Raw genomic sequence first — 16,307 nt, forward strand, 5'->3', positions numbered from 1 at the left:
CCAAATAGCTAAAACATTCTCAAAAAGGAAGAACAAAATGTAGATCTCTCACTGTCTAATTTCAAAACTTATTACAAAGCCACCATAATCCAAACAGTATGATAGTGGCATCAAGATAGACACACAGACCAACAGAATAGGACAGAGAGTCCAGAAATAAACTCTTGCATGCACAATTAATTTCTGATGAGGATGCCAACGTCATTTGTTTGGGAAAGGATAATCTTTTCAACAAGTAGTTTGGAAAACTGGAGATGTACATGGAAAAGAAGGAAGTTGGACCCTTACTTTACACTATATACAAAAAGTAACCCAAATTTTTAGCTCTAAATGTAAAAGCTAAAACTATATATATATATATACACACACACACACATATATATAAGCTAAAACTTCTGAGAAGTCACAAACTAACACAAAAATATATATATATATATATGTTTATATATATATAAACACGGGGCAAAAAAAACAAAACTTCATGACACTGGCTTTGGCATTTTTTTTTTTAAATTTAACACTGAAAGCACTAGCAATAAGAACAAAAATAAACAGAACAATGCGATCTCAATCAAATTACCCAAAGACTTAGTCACCATTCAGGATAAAAGGAGGTACCAGAGAAAGAGAACAGAGGGCCAAGGGAACAGAAAAAAGTAAAAGCAAAGAGGGGTGTTGAGAGAAACAAACACCCTCAGCACAATCAAAAAGATGCTAAATTTTAGACCAAAAATTCCTGTCAAAGAGTGATTTACCAAAGAGAACTCAAATGCAGACTCCTCCTCCTTTTCTATCTGCCCAATTTCTATTGCATTCGTTCATTCAATTCAGAGACACTTACTGAATATCCTAAGAATGTTTAAGGACACAGGGATGAAAAGATCTCACTGCCAAACTATGAGAGGTCTTGGTTAGGCTGGGGATAAAGAAAGGCTCAGGGAAGGCTTGGAGATTTAAACTTCCGTCCTCAGGCATTAGTCTATTAGGGATCCGAAAATGTGCCAATGACAGAATGTTTTCAATTTACTTTGAGTTACTGTGATTAGATTTGTTGCTATAACAAATGAATGAGCACACCCTGATTTTGTTGTTTATTAATTTCCAAGCAAATTAACGTATGCAGAGAAAGAGAGAATGCAAGGTCTTCTATTACTCTAGTGTCATTCATCCACACCAAGACACTACAGATATGTAGCTTGCTGGAAAGATGCTGCTAAACTGCTTCTTCATGCCCACTCCCCTTCTTCATTACTCAAAGAATTGCAATTCTATTCAAGGTAACAATGTGCCCAACTTAAAATACTTGCCTTGACTATGCTGGAGGATAGGAGTTGCCTTGGGACACAGTTCTGACCAATGAGATATATGCTAAGCATTTCTGGGAAAACTAACACTCTCCTGATTAAGCATCATCCCTACCTACTTTGCCCATTCCTCTTTCCTGCCTGATATGCGGATATGGGGTCATAGACAGGGCAGCTATCTTGCCCCCTCCATAATATACAAGTCTATCGACTCAGACATATAGCTTTCTGAAGATAGCTTTCTGGTCATCTACGTTGATCTAGCGATAAAGATGAAAACATTCCCAGGGGTATTTGGTTAACATATAGTGATTCTCAACTGGAGAAGAAATCACCTACTGACCAGGGAAGTTTGGGAATGAGTGGGGATAACTTGATTGTCATGGTGACTAGGGGCTGCTATTATCATTGCATGGGTAGGCAGCAAAACATCATTGTCAAACCCAAGATGGCAACAGTGCTCCTGAGGAAAAACATTGATCGATTCTTGGGGCACATTTCTTCTGTCAACCTACCAGGGAAGTGTCCAGATGTGAGCCAAGGAGGTCACCAGTCCTCTCTAGCATCTCTCCGCTATACCACTCGCCACCTCTTCATTGAAATGACTGCTCTCCCCCTTTGTCCCCTTGAGCCTAGAGGACATGACAGCTCTGACTTGGCTAGCTCCAGATTATCGCTCTGTCCCTTCAGGCTTCTCTCTACCCAAATGGGCCTGTGTACACCCTGCATTTATAAATCAGCGTGCTACCATTTGTGTTGAGATCCTGACTGTTAGAGCTCTTTTTTCCACATTTTATTTGTCTCAAATTCTACTTGTCTGCTTTCCCGGGGAATTTGTAATTCTAGATGTAGTTCTCTAAGTTACAGGAGGCTGTTGAATACAGTTATCTTTTATTTCCCCCCCTCTTTTGATACTAGCCTTTCAGGGAACAAACTTGCCATTTACTTTTATAATTTAAGCAACCTGAGTAATATTGTCTTGGCAGAGTAGCTTTTCCCTTCTGCATGAAGATGGCTCCAATAGTGCCCAAAGGAAAGAGATTCAGTTTCTTTTAAGCAATGTATTAAAATATATATCCTGAAGAAATTCCTAAATAAATAAGCAGTTAAGATCCTGACATTCTGTAGTAGAAGCACGGTAGAGTCAGTTTGAACCTAAAAAAAAGGTCAGTTTTTTTTTTCCTAGTCAACCATGTCAGTCTTAAAAAATGTCAGCATAGATGGAAATGAATATAAGAAGAAATAAAGCTTTTCTTTTCTTTGATGACTCAAGATCAGCAGAAACCCAGAGTTCCTATTTTGAACACTTTACAAACCCAACTATAAATGGAGACAGTGACTGAGCAACTGGGCTAATGACGGGCATACTCTCGGCTGCAGCTGTAACGAAGTCTGCCCCCAGAGCAGATCCTTCAAAAGCCACGGATTTGAAAATGAAAGCCAATTACATTGATAAAGTACAGCAAAAAACACCTAATGTCAACCTAACTCCTCAGAAGCAACTTTTTCCAACACAACTCTTTCTCTTTTTCTTTCTTGGTGAATACAGACACAGATCCCACCACCACCCCCCCCCACACACAATTTAAACATCCCTAAAGTCTTTGAAGGAAGGCATCAGGGCACAAATTCAACAGCCATTGCTTTCTTCTAGGAAATATCTCTCCAGTAGAGCTCTCTTTGGGGGAGGAGAAGGTTTCTCACAACTTTATTATAAATTCTGCTGTGTATGTGCCGGCATGTTTCTGAGTATTTCCTATATCATAACTATGTTAGTGAAAATAGCACATTTAGCTATATTTTTTCCCCTTGTGATTTTACATTCTTTACCTCATTGGAGGTGGAAGGGGTAAAGAACAGGAATCATTTTAAAGCATATTTATTTATGTTCTTCATAGTTAAAGAAAGCTATGGCAACATTTTCCTGGCCCACATATTCAATTAAATACATAGTGAATCTTTTCTACTCACTGAATTAGTTGGCACTTCCGAGTATTTATTTTTGGCATATCATTTCTTTTTTGTTTTTGCAGAAATTCTTAAAGTTTTATCATGATTTAACATTTTTATTTTGAAAGTCAAGCACATTTTAAAATTATGAATATATATATATATATATATATATATATATATATATATATATATATATCTCCCCTGAGACTTGAATTTCTGTAACAGTCTTTTTATGTGGTTATTTTCCCATTAATTATTCTCTAAGGATCTTGGACATGTAAAGCTCTGTGAGGTTGATGGGAGAAGGGCAATATCCTCGGATGAGCAGTACATGTCTCCCTGTCCCTGGGGAGTTTCTAGTCGGGTGGAGGGGCTAATACGTAACAGAAGCTGTTGAATGGATGTTCCCATTGCCAGGAAGAATTGCCTTGGCCATAAGACAACAACAAATAAGGGGTCGCTAAGAGCATCCCTCCTGCTCACCCCACGGGCCAGGTCCTTGGCTTCCTTTATGGCCAAATCAGGATAACATCTTACAGTTCCTCAGTCTCTCTCTTGCCCCTGCCTATCCACTCCCTGGACATACCTGTACACACACACACACACACACACACACACACACACACACACTCCCCTACCCTACTCTACTACTATGTCTTCTATGGAAGCCCTGCGTATTTCTTACAACTCTGCACTTGACTCCAGTCTCGTTTCTTCCCACTACTATTCATCCTCATCCCCACTTCTCTGAGCTATTTATTGCCATCAGTTAACTCCATTTCTTTCTCATTTCCCTTTTCCAATAACACCACAGTCACCTAACGTGACCATCTGAGCCCGATCCCAATTTGCAAATGTCTCTGCCTTGTGTTGAACTCTTTTTATGACATTGCACTCTGGTTTTTTTTTTTTTTAAATATACTTTACAAAGACTTTCCAGTCTAGCCCCTGCCTCCCTGTCCAGCCACCTCCTTTTTTCCAAAATCACTCACATCACACACTCCAGCAATTTTAGGCGTATGCAGAGACTGGAATAGATCACAGTTATGTCTGTACTCATATCTGTCAGCCAGGACCTCCTTCTACAGTCTCTGATCTGTTCCATCCAACTCTCTACCACGTTGCTCCCCTGCTGCTCAAACACAGCCATCTGGGCAGTTGCTTACTTATTCTGCAAGTCTCAGATCAAATGGTGCGTCTTCTGTAATGTCATTTTGGACTCCACTGTAAGGATTTTGAGGTTTTTTTCTATGGTCCTTCAGTTATTTTCCACATGAACTTGGTACATATCCTCATTAAAACGGTTACCTTATGGTGTTTTAATAATTGACCTGCATGTTTTACCAACTGGAAAGAAGTCAAGCTGTAAGCTCTCAAAAGTCAAATTATCATGATCTCAGACAGAGACTTGTCTTTTATAATAGATAATCCAGGAATAGGCAGCCAAGAACTAATATGTCTGCTCAACAGTGACAGCAGGGATTCAGGCTCTTTCTAGGTTTCTGCTAGAAGTACTTTACTAATCTTGCTTTAAAATTGCTACCAATGATAGTAGTCAACATATTGTCCAATGGCCCCAGAATCATGATCATCTTTATCTGACACAGGACCTCCTGTCTTCTATTAACTCTTTCCAGGACCATATACACAATTTAAAATACCTTCTATGTTATGAAGATTCTCCTGAGTTCTTGTCTCCAGAATTTAGAGTACTCTGAATACCAGACCCAGATATTCAGCTGTTTGTTTCATGGGTCTGTCTGAATGTCTCATATGCTCTTCAGGCTCAATGCGTTAAAAACTGTTTCATCATCTTCCTTGAATCTGCCCTTCATGCTTTCCGTCTGGTTTTCTCATCCACACAGGTGTTGTTCAAATGAGAACACTAGGAGTCATTCTTGAGCCTCTCCCTCAAATCCCATTCAAGTACTAAATCCTGTGGATTCTATTTCCTAAATAGGGAGTTCCGTAACTCTCAAATATTTCCACATTTCCTCATTTCCTCTGCTGTGACTCTCTTCCAAGATACCACCACCGTCACCGGGAATTCTCCAACGGCATCCAAACCGGTCTCCCAGAGTGTACTCTTGCTCCCCCTTCAATGAATCCTTCATTCTGTAGACAGTGTGTTCTCTCAAACGCAGATTTAATCACACTATTTTCCTGCTTAAGAGTTTTCAATGGCTTAGGGGTATGGTTTGGACTCTCGCTCTTCTCCCTCTCCTTGAGAGCTACACATCGTATCAATCACTCTCTGACACAGACCTTCTTTCATAGCCAATGTGCCAGGCTCTCTCCCATCTCAGGGATTATACCCATTTGGTTCCCCACCTTTCTCTGAATTCTAATGAGCGAATCCCTAAGAACCCCTTAAGTCCCAACCTGGTGTCTGGCTGCTCAGTGACCTTTGCTGAGTCCTCCCGCAGAGTGAGAACTGCTGACCCCTTTCCTTCTACACAGGTCACACTTGTACCTGTCTGTTTTCGGGGGCTTAGAGACCGTCCCTCTCATTCACTGCTGCTTCCCCAGTGGCTTTTTCACATCATAGCCACTAGTAGGCATTTGACAAATATTTGAATACATGAATTTGAATAAATGAATGACTAAAAGACTCCAAAAAAATTCATTTCTCTTGTCAGATTATAAACAAACATGCAAAATATGACCTAGCTCATTTCTCTTATTACTTGACAATCAAGAAACTCTGGCATGCATTTAATGCATGCTTAATTACAGTAATCTCATTAGTCTCTCTCTTCCTCTAAATAGTTCAATGACTTTACTTTTTTAATTTATTACTACTACTATCTTTCAAAGATGCATTGCGGATGCTTATTTTCATCTTGATGGTTATATTGTGTATGCAAATTCTACTTGATCCTGGCTCAAATCTCTTACAGAAATAGTCAGGGGCCAAATTTTAAATAAACTTATCATGAAAGAAAGGAGACTAATGCATTTTAAAATAATCGTTAACAACATGCACTGCGACAAAATGCATTTGAACTACCAAGGAATCACAATACCCCGATCTCTAGAAATTTAATTAATCAAAGTTATTTATTCAATTAAAAAAACTGAAATTCTGCTATGTGTTAGTCACTGAGCTTAGCTGCTAAAGCCACAAAAAAGACAAAGGCAGAGTCACTGCACTCAGTGAATTCTTAATTACATTTTTTGGACGAAACGTGGTGTGATAAATAAAAGCGTTTCTACTAAGAAAGAAAACTTTATAAGGTAACAGAAGGTGAATGTATATGAAAGCTAAAGTCCTACATGAAAGCAACTATAAAAAACTCAGACCCCATTCAGATATTTTGATTCCAGCTATTACAGTGAGGTGGAAAAATGCCTAAGACAGTCAATGAAAATGTAAATGCTAAATGACAAACACAGAATGTGAAACCAATCAAATGTGCAATACAGTTGAAGCTACATGAAATGTTATTTCCATACGGACAAGGAACAGATAAAACTCTGGAAAGGGGGATGGTTGGTTTGTTGGAACGGATTCTGGGAATTTCAACTTCGGTTTTATTTTCATGACACTTATTTCCAGATATGTGAACAATCCAGTGATTCTAAGAATAAATTCTGAATATTTAACGATGAGTTTTAATGGCCAATAAAAGCCTAATCTCATCACTAAAGATCCACACCAGGTAGGTACTTAATAAATAATGGCTGGATAAAGAAATAGCTAGACTTGGTTTCTGAGTCTGTACATTTAGAAAAAATGCAAACACAATTTACCTAAGTAAGTTATACTACATGCATTCCTCATATTTGTTACTTGTTTTTGGCTCAATAAAAAATCACTTCCTTGTTTTCTTTAAGCCCTTAACTGAGAACTAACTTAATTTTGATTTCTTGAGTCCCCTTACTAATTATCTTCCAAAATTCAGGATTCACTGATTGATTTTTAAATAAGCTCCATTCCCAACGTGGGGCTTGAACTCAGAACCCTGAGATCAAGAGTCGTCTACCAATTAAGCCAGCCAGGATTCAGAGCCCCAGAATTCAGGATTAGTACCCACAGCAAATCGATTTCTCATTCATTTGAGCCACTCACATTATCCACTTGATAGATGACCCCATGAGCTAGAAAACAACCTAACAGACCAAGAGTACAATGCATGAACATACTACTATACATTTAGACAAGTATTTCTCAAATCCGGCTGCACGAAAGCATCACAGGGGGGCTTTTTGATATAAATTATCTTTCATTAGGTCTTTCTAGATACAAATAATCTTAGACCCACCCACTTTGAGAGTGAAATCTGTAAATTAAAAAGGAAAGGGGCAAATGATTCTTTGTTGAACCCAGAATTCACAACTACCTCCTTAGGTAGTGTTGTTAAAGCAGAATAAAGAGGCGTTGCTGGAGTTGGCAGGTAGGAGTAATAGGAGGGGCTTACCCTAATTATGTCCAAAGGACAGTGTTTATACGAGTTAGACTTAGGGACCAATGCAGTGTTTGGTTCTATAAACGCCTTATGGGCAATCTGTCTCTGGGTTAATTTGGTGATATGTGTATCAGAAGTCCTGATAAGGTCCATACTTTTTGTTTCTAGGAATTTAACCTAAGGAAATAACCACAAGATTGCATAACTGCTTGGTTTCTAGAAATGTTCATGCAATAGAATATATTAAAAAAAACTGAGGGTTGCTGGAGTGGTGGGGGTTGGGAGGGATGGGGTGGCTGGGTGATAGACATTGGGGAGGGTATGTGCTATGGTGAGCGCTGTGAATTGTAAGACCGTTGAATCACAGACCTGTACCTCTGAAACAAATAATACATTATATGTTAAAAAAAGAAGATAGAAGGAGGGGAAAAATGAAGGGGGGTGGAATCGGAGGGGGAGATGAACCACGAGAGACTATGGACTCTGAGAAACAAACTGAGGGTTCTAGAGGGGAAGGAGTGGGGGGATGGGCTAGCCTGGTGGTGGGTATTAAGAGGGCACGTATTGAATGGAGCACTGGGAGTTATACGCAAACAATGAATCATGGAACACTACATCAAAAGCTAATGATGTAATGTATGGTGATTAACATAACATAATAAATTAGAAAAAAGAAAGATTATAATCTGATAAGCAATTTAAAGAATGAATACATGAGAGCTGTTAAAATAAATGATGTTGCAGTCATATAATGGAATACTATTCAGCAATTAAAAACTATATTGTTAAATGTTTCAAACGTATCAGCAATCCACCAATCCCACTTCTGGTTATATACCCCAAATGAATTGAAGGCAGGACCCTGCACACTCATGTTCACGGCCGAATTATTCACAATGGCTAATATATATACACACACACACACACACACACACACACACACACACACAATACTGTATTTCTCAGCCTAAAACAAGAAAGAAATTCTGACACATGAATGAACTTTAAAACATTGTGCTAAGATGCACTAAGGCATTTTACAAAAGGACGCCTACTGTATGATTCCAATTACATGTGGTGCCTAGAAAAGGCAAATTCACCAAGACAGAAAGGACAATGTAGTCACCAGGGAGGGAGGAATGGGGAGTAATTATTTAATGGTATGGAGTTTCAGTTTGGGAAGATAAAAAAAAAGTTCTGGAGATGGATGGTGGTGATGGTGGCACAACAATATTAATGCACTTAATATATTCTTAAAAATGGATAAGATGGTGGATTTTTGTCATTTTAACAGAATAAAAGGGGAAAGAAAAGAACAAAAACTAAAAAGAAAGAACAATTAAAAAATCAGTAACTTTATACCTATTAAAATCGGGCTAGGAAACATTTTATATTTGTTAATCTATATTTGCATCTATCCACAGCTCTCATACATGTATACATACATATATGGCTAGAAAGATTTATTCTCAAAATGGTAACAGTAGGTATTTTAAGGGGGGTGATTTTCAGGATTCTGTCTATACACTTTTTGTATATCCCAAAGTTTCTAAAAGAACCATAATTTACTTTTTTTAATCAGAGCATGCCTGTGTGTATATATTATTTCAAATAATATATATGAAAAAATATATTTTAAATATAAATTATTTTAAAAATTAGCACATACCAAAAAACAGCGTAGTCTCCCTACTTGTATGTGTATGTGTGTACGCAGAGAAAAAAAGGAACATAGTAGGACACTGAAAATAGTTGAAAAATATTTTTAAAAGAATGAAAAACTGCATCTGCAGATGCAATTAACAGAAATTTGGGTTTTCATCTTCATATTTTTTTTTCTGTATTCTCCACATGAAAGAAAAAAGTTACCCATAAATGGGAGCTGAAAACCGGTGAATGGTTAAAATGATCTCAAAGATTACTTTTTTTTTTTTTTAAAGATTTTATTTATTTATTTGAGAGAGAGAATGAGATAGAGAGCATGAGAGGGGGGAGGGTCAGAGAGAGAGAGGCAGTCTCCCTGCTGAGCAGGGAGCCCGATACGGGACTCGATCCTGGGACTCCAGGATCATGACCTGAGCCGAAGGCAGTCGCCCAACCAACTGAGCCACCCAGGCGCCCTCAAAGATTACTTTTGAAATTAAAATCACAGGATTTTAATTGGTGTCGCTGAGTTCAAAACATCACTGCCAATACAGAGACACTACTAGCACACTCATTGTCAGCTGTTGCACACCTAAGCCACACACACACACACACACACACACACACAATCCCCCAGGAGTTCCTGTCAGAGCGATGCAGACATCAATCTCTTACTTCTGTGCACTGTTATCAACGCGTGTTCACTTCACAGCGCGGCGTTTTGCACACGTGAACTAGCGAGGGGCTCCTCCGAATAGCTAGTGAGGGGCTCCTCTGAAGAGCTCCAGAGGTAGACACATCAGGACCAGGACGGTCTGGTATGGCACTTGGGAGCAGTTTTTGTCTCAGAAGCGTTTCCATTTAATTACTTCGCACAACACTCCTGAACGGGTGTAAGAGATTCTGAAGACAAGTGGCTCCCCGGACGACTGAGGACACCAATGCCAGTATGTCCAGCTTGTTTTCCCGGAAATAAAATCAAGATGCTACCTTGGAAGCCCTTCTTTCTTTCTTTTTTTTTTTAAAGATTTTATTTATTTATTTGAGACAGAGAGAATGAGAGAGAGAGAGAGAGAGCACATGAGAGGGGGGAGGGTCAGAGGGAGAAGCAGGCTCCCTGCCGAGCAGAGAGCCTGATGCGGGACTCGATCCAGGGACTCCAGGATCATGACCTGAGCCAAAGGCAGTCGCTTACCCAACTGAGCCACCCAGGCACCCAAGCCCTTATTTCTTAATCCCTAAAGATCAGACAGGGAAGCAATGATCCGGGTGAGGCCCCGCGCTTACATGTTCAGAAAACTATCATGCCATCATGTTAAAACCAAGAAGGCCAGTATTCAAGGAGAGTTCCCCCCCACCACCAAAACAGCTGTGAAATAAGATGGCATGCCATCACTTTTGAACTTGAGAGGTCTTCGAGGCTGCTGTTTAGACAAATCCCCATCCGGGACAATACACCGAGTCCCTAGCATGCATGGGGCCGGCCCTGGATAAAATGCCATTGCATGCAGCGTTCATTCAATCTGACTGCGTTCAATAATCTAGGAACGTAGTGAGAGAAGAGCCTATTTCCATAGCAAATGACCTCATACCTGGAATCATCCCTTGTGGGGCCTCTGTGCTCTTGCCCAATCAGGCCAGGGGTTTGGCGACAAGTACCGAGCGTGGAACTAATTAGCCAGGAAACAATAAAACACAGTCTTGGTGAGACTATGCTAGTAACACAGGTATAGTTTTACATGGCTGGTAGCACTGGAAGTTGGGATAATTCCTTTGGTGGGTAAACTGGCAGTAAAGGGCCATTAAAACGCCCATAATTTATGCTAACTGTATATTTACAAACTATGAGAGAGTGGTTTAAGAAATCATGGCATGCTGATCTGATGGAATGTTCGCAGCTGGTAGACAAGGGAACATATATGCAAAATAAGCCTATAAAGAAAAGTAAAACAAGACTGCAAATGTACACGGATAGAAATTTTGTACATCAGTAATATCTTAAGGTTAGTGGGTATCTTAAAGATGCATGGTCATGTGATTAGATGTTTTAATACAGCCATACCATGTTTTCACCCCTTGGTATTGCAAAGGTTGTTGGTTCCATCTCCTAATTACCAACCTTTCCGGTTCTCACTGCCAATTTATTGATACCAAGTTCAGTCCACCATCACTGGTGCCCTAATTCACTGCAATATATATACCGAATACACGTAAATATATGCTTATATATGAATTAAAAAAAAAAACCTTAACTCTTATTGTCCTCTAATATATCTTTTATGCTGCAAACAAAATATTTCTAAAACCCAAATCAGATCATCACCTTCCTTTATTAAAATTTTCTGAAGGTTGTCACTACTCTTATTAGGAAGTCCAAATTCCTTTCTGATAGAGCCAGGGCTCAGCTTGCTAGTCTCCTCCCCAGCCCCCCCACCCCCCCCCCCCCCCCCCCCACTGGATGTTCCAGCCATACTGTGATTACTTGACTTGAACACATTCCAACCCCTGCTCCCACTTCTCAACTCCTCATGAGTATTCATCCTTCAGGTTTGAAATGAATGATGCCTCATCTGGAAAGCCAGTTCTGAGTCTCTAAGTCTAGATGAAGTGTCCATCACTGGTGTCCCTTTAATTGACTGAACTTCCCATATGATAACCCTCGTCCATTGTTTCGCAATTCCTTCTTTAACCTTCTCTTCCCCCAACCCCCAAGCTTCCTATGGGCAAGGACTTATCTTTCTTATTCAACATGATGCCTTTAGCATTTAACAAACCCATACTGCATAAGCATTTGTTCAATGAATGAAAGTTATTTCCGTAATGCATTACTGATAAATGCTGTAAGAGAGGGAGATGTTTAAATAAAAAAAAAAAAAAAAAAAACAATGGCAGTAGTTGGTTAAATTATAACTGTCCCATACTCTTTTGGGGCCCCTCCTGGTTTTGTAAAGCCAAAGCCTTAGTTAGATGAATAACTAAGTAATAAGTATTTTAGTATGATAGCAGGTTCTTTAATTCGATCTAATTAAAAAGATATTCTGAGTTAGTTTATGTATTTTAGGTTTCCTAGCTGTAGGTAACAGGAAATGTGGTGAGCGTGGTTCAGTAGTTTTTGGTTATAATCAACTACTATAATAGAACCAACCATTCCAGTATATTAGTGCTACTCAGAAGCCATTAAAGACAAAAAGATGAATAAAAGGGTGGGATCCCTTCTCTCAGGAAACCCCCAAGTCCCGTAGGGGTTTCTCATTGTTAAAATTTGCATGTGGGTGGTAGAATTTAAAAGAGACACGGTCTGAAAAGAGTTATCTGGGGCAGATGTAAGCACAAGGAAGTTTTTGAGAAAGAAGAAAAAAAGTTGACTTATCTATGGATTATTATACAATACTCTCTACAGAATCATGGAGTATTAGAGCTTGAAGGAATTCAAAGGTCACAAATGTCTACCTTCTCCTCAAGGAAATGTGGCTCAGGAAGGATTCACCCCAAGTGACAAGGGCTTGACAGGGTCAGAATTAACCCAGTTTTCCAGACTCTAAGACTGGTGTTCCTGCCATCACACCAGAATGACCACCAGACTTAGCAACAAGCCTACAAAAGGCAACAGACCCAGTTCTGTTCTTCAACAAAAGTGAACCTCAGTGTATAGACATCAGGCAGCTTTACGTGGAAATCACCAACAAGGCTCAATGGGGACAAGTTGGGTTGCTGTGTTTTCATACAGGAGTTTCCAAAATAGTAGTGGAATTCAGTAAGGGAAGCCACCAGTGTGAGCAAGTGGCTATATTTGCTACAGTGGAAACAAACAGACCTTCGTTCACGTACTTCCAAAGGAATTTGGGTGACCGAAAGCAAAGCGAAAAACGAATAGGTGCTGTGTCACAGTTCTTAGAGAACTCCATGAGCAAAATTTGCTAAGACTTCAGATATTTCAAATAAAAGATGGAAAGAACATCATATTCTCAGCACATTAAGCTCATAGCGGAGTCACTAGATGGTTGTTCTGTTTGTTTGTTTTTTTCCTGTAGAAAACATGCTCATTTTTAAATGATCATTGTATCATTGTGATTTGAATATACGTCATTCACATTATATATTGTATGAGATAATAAAGTTTCTCTTCGAACATATTTGTTCTCAGAAATGGAGACTGTCCACTTATTGTAGACGGACAAAGGGGTTGAATCACAGAAGGGTATAATTTCTAAGGAGAGAGCACTTCGCCACAGAGTAGGAGGAAGGATAGAAAATGTTTTCATAAAAAGTGACTATTAGGGACAAATAAGAGCTCTATTCACCAAACCTGTACATATCCCTTTATCCTTGTAAAACAAGCTATGAAAGCACATAATGACTAACTGCAGCAAAATTACTCACATTCTAACTTTGCATAATCGCTAAAATGGTTCTGGTTTTTTAACCCTCCCCCTTCAACAATTCTGCACTCTTAAAAAAAAAAAAAATTTTTTTTTTCAACCACAGCACAAATGGTTATAGCGAACGAGTGTACCAGGCACATCTGCTGTTCCAGAAAGAATTTACTCTCCTGTGCCAAATCCACGTCTATCGGAAGAAATAAAAATAAATTGAGAGCAGGTTCAGCAAATGCCCAGATAAACCCTGCAATGACCACATGGAGTCGATGCATTTCTGGTAGCTGGTGTGGCCTGAAAAGGGTGAGGCAATGGAGCAATCTGGAAGCAAAGATTGTTCTCCCGCCAGTCTTCGTGCCTCACTCCCAGAGTGCACAGTAGAGGTGGTAGCTCCTTTCCTATTCTCTCCAGGTGACTATTTAGAGAATAGTGTATAACTTCAGAGGTGAAGGGAAATGGGCAAAGTGTTTGCAGTATATGGACAGTCATCTTAAAAATAATAATGGCAGGAGCACTGATAGTCCTAGTTTGAATGGTCCCCCAAACCACTCCCTGCTCTTTTGTCCATTTATAGTTTGGAAAGCTTTGCTGCTAGAGTCTATTTGATATTTTAGATCCTGCAGTGCAGTAAACGTGCTAGAATTTGGAGTAATAAAGAATTTGTTTTCTCTTTTCTAGACAGCCACTGCCAGCTGGAAATCTGAGGATGGCTTGTGGGACAGATCACCATGACTTTGGCGATGGCACATGGTGACTGAGCTCTATGGACGAGTGAGGGAATGGTGGCTAAGCAAGAGCAAGGTATCAGCACCACTGCTGAAATCCTTCACCGGCTGAGAGGTACAAATGGCTGACAGCTCGATCATTCTGGAATCATTCTTCCAGAGGAACCTCCTTCTGGTAAAATAAAGAGTAGTTCAGTCCTGCTGTTGCTGTTGTTGTTTTTTATTATTACAAAAAATGTTTATTTTTATTTTATTTCAAAATACCAAACAATAACAAATTCAAAGATAAGTAAATATTATTTGGGGCCCAATTTTAAATTGGGACAAGGTCTGAAAGTCCTGGGTCAAAACAAATTCCCTTACGTTGTTCTCGGTTTCCTCTTTATAAGCAAGGGGATATGACTGGGAAAATTTAAATATCTCTGGTGGCTTAAAACAGCTAAGGAACACCTCTGATCTCAGATAAATTCTGATACCTGAGGTCCTTTGGAATGGCATAAAAATTGAGATCCTTCCAATTCAAATATTATTTTCAAGATTCATTTTGGTAAAACTCAAGGTCTATATATGTTGCGGAATGCTTAACTCCCTTATTTTATACTGTTACATGAAAATAACAGGATATAAACTTGTACATAATAGCATGATTAGAGTCCAATATTCGAATGAGGAAAAAAAACCGGAATGATTACTATGGGTATTAGAAACAGGTATTTTGCTCTTTTTTACTTCCTTCAATTTCTTTTATAAAACAAGCATTATAGGGGCGCCTGGGTGGCTCAGATCGTTGGGCGTCTGCCTTCAGCTCAGGTCGTGATCCCAGGGTCCTGGGATCGAGCCCCGCATCGGGCTCCTGGCTCAGCGGGGAACCTGCTTCTCCCTCTCTCTGCCTCTCTCCCTGCTCATGCTCTCTCTCTCTGTGTATCTCTGTGTCTCAAATGAATAAATAAAATCTTTAAAAAAAAAAAACAAGCATTATATTTGTATTTGAAATAAAATAGTTTTATTTACAGAGAGAAACAATCATATCTCCAAACATCTTTTCCTTTCAAAGAACATATTGCATCTTCCCAAACCACCTTAAAGCAAAGAAATATGATATTACTTGCCTTAAATACATGACTTTAGAATTTTTTTTTTTTGAAAAATGGTGTCATTCATACAGTCATTGACCATTAACTGACCACCTTCTAAATACCAGAAATTTTGCCAACTGCTGGGTAACAAGTTACGGTTCCTAGCCTAAATGAATTCAACTATAGTTGGGTGAAACAGGCAGAAAACCAGTGGAAACTTCTCAGATTCCCAGAAGTCTGACAAACTCTACTTGGAATACTATGCTCTATAGCAATCCATTCATTTTTTAAACATAGAACTGAGATCCAGCTGGCCAAAGAACACTGACTTAAGAGGCCGAGGAGCAGGGTCCTTTTTTCTACTCTAACTATGGGATGACATTAGGTAAGTTTCTGTCTTCTCTGTTGTTCAGCTCCTTCCCCTTCAAGGTGCTGGCTAAAAATGCTTTTTCACACTTCACATGGGCAGCTGAATTCAAACATCTTCCCCTGGCCTACTCTTCCTGATACCCCATGTATCTCAGATAAATGTCATCACCTAGGCAATTCTTAGGCACTCTCAAGTTAGAGAACTGTTGTTCAAAACTATAAAACTCAAGAACAGTAATCATGTTCTAATATTCATTATTCATCCTTCCATTTAGATATAGTAGCACAAAGATTAAGCTACAGTAGGCTATCAAAACATCATTGAGGAATGAATGCATTACTGAATAAATATATTCAAGTCTGGTTATCCCCCATTTTCTTAATTTTCTTTATTTAGTCTCTGTATATGTGAGCGCTTGTGGATTCTGGGATGATTGGCATTATAGAAATA

The 16,307-nt window shown here is 39.2% G+C and overlaps 1 protein-coding gene across 2 annotated transcripts in view; it reads right to left on the bottom strand.

The window, feature by feature from the left end:
- Positions 1-16,307, bottom strand: part of LOC110582716 (LIM domain containing preferred translocation partner in lipoma) — a 424,119-nt gene that overhangs the window by 242,153 nt on the left and 165,659 nt on the right. The gene's annotated exons all lie outside the window — the stretch shown is intronic.

The sequence above is a fragment of the Neomonachus schauinslandi genome, chromosome 1, assembly GCF_002201575.2.
Source record: "Neomonachus schauinslandi chromosome 1, ASM220157v2, whole genome shotgun sequence".
In the NCBI taxonomy this organism is placed as follows: domain Eukaryota; kingdom Metazoa; phylum Chordata; class Mammalia; order Carnivora; family Phocidae; genus Neomonachus; species Neomonachus schauinslandi.